This window comes from Orycteropus afer, unplaced genomic scaffold (genome assembly GCF_000298275.1).
Source record: "Orycteropus afer afer isolate SDZICR_OR568_19922 unplaced genomic scaffold, OryAfe1.0 scaffold00614, whole genome shotgun sequence".
Taxonomy (NCBI): Eukaryota; Metazoa; Chordata; class Mammalia; order Tubulidentata; family Orycteropodidae; genus Orycteropus; species Orycteropus afer.
In genome coordinates, this window is record NW_006922201.1 from 211867 (window position 1) to 216097 (window position 4231).

The following is a 4231-nucleotide window of genomic DNA, read 5'->3' on the forward strand; positions in this document are numbered from 1 at the left end:
CTTTTGTCAATTTTTAAAGTGGATTGTCTTTTTAACAATATTATTGCACAATAATTTGTAATTTTGAATGCATATTGTATAATATGTTTTATAATTGACAACATATTCTTAATTTGAATGATGAATATCATTCTGGAATCAAAATAGTCAAAAACATATTAAATGATTCATAGTTCTAATAATAATTACTGAATTTATTTCCCTCACTGTCCTCACAAGAGAATTTTTTAGTCTTCTTAAGTAAAATATGGTTCCACAATATTTCTACACATACAATTTCTAAACACAACTGTTTATGTGGTTGAAAATTAATAATGTATACAATATAGGTTTTGTTGTTAGATGCCGCTGAATTGACTCTAATTCATAGTGACCCAATGTACAACAGAAAGAAACACTGCCCGGTCCTGTGGCAGCCTAATTGTTGCTATAACTGAGCACATCATTGCAGCCACTGTGTCAATCTACCTCATTAAGGGCCTTCCCCTTTTTCTTGACCCTCGACTTTACTCAGTATGATACCCTTTTCCAGGGAATGGTCCCTTCTGACAACATGACCAAAATAGGTGAGATGAAGTCAGGCAATTCTCATTTCCAAGGAGCATTCAGCTGAACTTCACAACAGTTTCATTAGTTCTTCTGACACTCCATGGTACTTCAGTATTCTTTGCCAATACCACAACTCAAAAGCATCAACTCTTTTTTGGTCTTCCTTATTCACAGTTCAGCTTTCACATGAATATGAGGTCACTGAAAATATCATGGCTTGGGTGAATCTCACCTTAGTCTTCAAAAAGACATCATTGCTCTTCAGCACTTTAAAGAGATCTTTTGCAGCAAATTTGCCCAGTTTAATACATCATCTGATTTCTGGACTGCTGCTTTCATTGCTGTTGATTGTAGAAACAAATAATATGAAATCCTTGACAACTTCAATCTTTTCTCCATTTATTCGGATGCTGCTTCTTATTCCAGTTGTGAGGATTTTTATTTTCTTTAGGTAGTCCATAACTTATGAGGTGTTTTAATTATATCTAACAGTGCATATGCCTTAGGATCTTTTTCTTTTAGTTTATCTTATCATAAGTAATACATATATATGTATGTATTATAACACATCTTCTGGTTAGTAAAATGTATTTTAATACATACATTTTGCTAACAATAAGATGAGTTTTAATGCATACATATGTATGCATTACTAATGATAAGATAAACCAAAAAAAAAAAAACTGGGCCACTGGGCAGGTAGGCAGCCTCGTGACAACTCAGGCCTTCTGGGGCAGTCAGGTTTAAGGCCAGGCCTCTGAGCAGGTAAGGAGAGGTGGGCAAGTGAGCATAGCAGATAGAGCTACTAAGGTTGACAAATTTTTCTGTTAGTTTGTCATCCTGTGCCGGTTTGCATATTGCTGTAAGGCTGGAGGCTATGCCAGCAAGGGTACCTATGGTGGACAGGTTCAATGGAGCTTCTAGACTAAGACAGACTCAGAAGAAGGAAGAGGCCGTCCACTTCTCAAAGAATTTGCCAGTGAAAACCTTATGAATAGCAGTGAAATACAGTCTGATATATTACTGGAAAACTTTATGAAGAGACCTTGAAAGGAGAGTAGCTAAAGCAAATGGAATAAATAATAAGATAAAAAAAGAGCTGAACAAAAGATTTCAAAAAGTAACTAGAGAAGATAAAGCCAAATATTATAATGAAACATGCAAAGACCAAAGACCTAGGGTAAAAAATCAAAAAGGAAGAACATCCTTGGCATTTCTCAAGCTGAAAGAAGTGAAGAAAAAAATTAAGCTTCAAGTTTCAATTTTGAAAGATTCTATGGGCAAAATATTGAATGATTCAGGAAACATCAAAAGAAGATGGAAGGAATATACAGAGTCACTGTAACAAACAGAATTGGTTGATGTTCATACATTTCAGGAGGTGGCATATGACCAGGAACCAATGGTGTTGAAAGGAGAAGTCGAGCCTGCACTGAAGGAATTGGCAAAGAACAAGACTCCAGGAATTGACGGAATACCCATTGAGATGTTTCATCAGATGGATGCTGCTCCAGAAACACTCACTTGGCTATACCAGGATATTTGGAAGACATATCCCTGGCCAACTGACTGGGAAAGATCCGTATTTGTACCCATTCCAAAGAGAGGTGGTCCCACAGAATGTGGAAATTATTGAACAATATCTTTAATATCACATGCAAGGAAAATCTTACAGAAGGTATTTCAAAACTTGTTGCAGCAGTATATTGACAGAGACCTTCCAGAAATGCAAGCTGGATCAGAAGAAGACGAGGAATGAGGGACATCATTGCTGATGTCAGATGAATCTTAGCTGAAAGCAAAGAATACCAGGAAGATGTTTATGCAAAAGCATTGATTGTGTGGATCAAAACAAATTATGGATAACATTGAGAAGAATAGGAATTCCAGAACACTTAATTGTACTCATGAGGAACCTGTACATAGCTCAGGATGCTGTCATTCAAACACAAGAAGGAGATAGTGCATGGTTTAAAACCAGGTAGTGGGTGCATCAGGGTTGTATCCTTTGACCATACTTACTCAATTTGTATGCTAAGAAAATAATCTGAGAAGATGGATTATATGAAAAAGAATGTGACATCACGATTGGAGGAAGAATCATTAACAACCTGTGATATGCAGATGATACAACCTTGCTTGCTGAAAGTGAGGATGACATGAAGCGTTTACTGATGAAGATTAAAGACTACAGCCTGCAGTATGGATTACATCTCAACATAAAGAAGACAAAAAATGCTCAAACTGCTTCAATAAACAGCTTCACACAGGATGGAGAAAAGATTGATATTGTCAAGACCTTTATATTACTTAATTTTACAATAAACACCAATGAAAGCAGCAGTCAAGACATCAGATGATGTATTGCATTGAGCAAATTTGTGGCAAAAGACCTCTTTCAAGTGCTGAAGAGCAAGGATGTCTCCTTGAAAACTAAGGTGCACCTAATCCAGGCCATGGTATTTTCAATCACCTCTTATTCATGTGAGAGTTGGACAGTGAATAAGGAAGACCAAAGAAGAGTTGATGCTGTTGAGTTATATAGTTGAATGCAAAAAGTACCATAGACTGTTAAAGGACTAACAGATCTTTCTGGAAAGAAGTGCAGTGGGAATGGCCAGATACCATTTTGGGTAAAGTGGAGGGTCAATGACGAAGGGGAAGGTCCTCATGAGGTGGACTGACACAGTGGCTGCAATGATGGGCCCAGGTATAGCAAGAATCATGAGGCTGGCACAGGAGGGGGCAGTGTTTCATTTTGTTGTACATAGGGTCACTATGAGTCGGAGATGACTCGATGGCAACTAACAACAACAAGTGTATTAAAATGTATCGGTAATCTTACATGTAATATTTGTAACCCTCAAAGACAAATAAAGATAAGAATCATAAAGATACTGATAATAAAATGTAATAATACTGAAAACAAACAAAAATTTTCTCTTCAAATTATATAAGAACAAACTTACATCAAAGTCATGGGAATGGAACTTGTCATAACTCACAGACTACCTCTATAGATTTTCTCTTTCATTTCAGTAATAATTAATAATATGAACCAACAGAGCAAAAACTATGTAGCTTGTGTGCCATCTATAGTAGGTTATTTTGCATAGCGAGAGACCTTTTATGTATGTAAACCTTATCTGTTTATAAGGTTTAAGTGCAGTAAACCATTTGTTATTTCTATTTAACACTTTAAACCCCTCATTAAATTATTTTTTAAAATGTTGAGTTAATGACATTTATTATGTTATGAGCTTTTATCTTAAGTCAGAGGATTTCCCTAAGGAAACTAGGCTTTATCCACATCACACACACAAAAAAAGGAAAACAGCAAAAACAACACACATTTTGAAAATTTGGTCAGGTACGAAATATGTTTACTAGAATCAATTGCTTTTTACTAGAATCAATTACAGGACTCTTTATCATATTTTATTGTTTTGATCCACACAAAGCTAAAATTAGCATTTATCATTGTGTATAAAGCAATAAGACTTGCACATAAAAGTGTGAAAGTATAAATAACCTCTTGTCATCATGTTGAGTCCAACTCATAGCAATCTATACGAAAAGTAAAACTGTTCCATAGGGATCCAGGGCTATAATCGTCATGGAAGTGTATTGCCACATCTTTCTCCCACAAAGTGACTAGTGGGTTCAAACCATTGACTTTTCT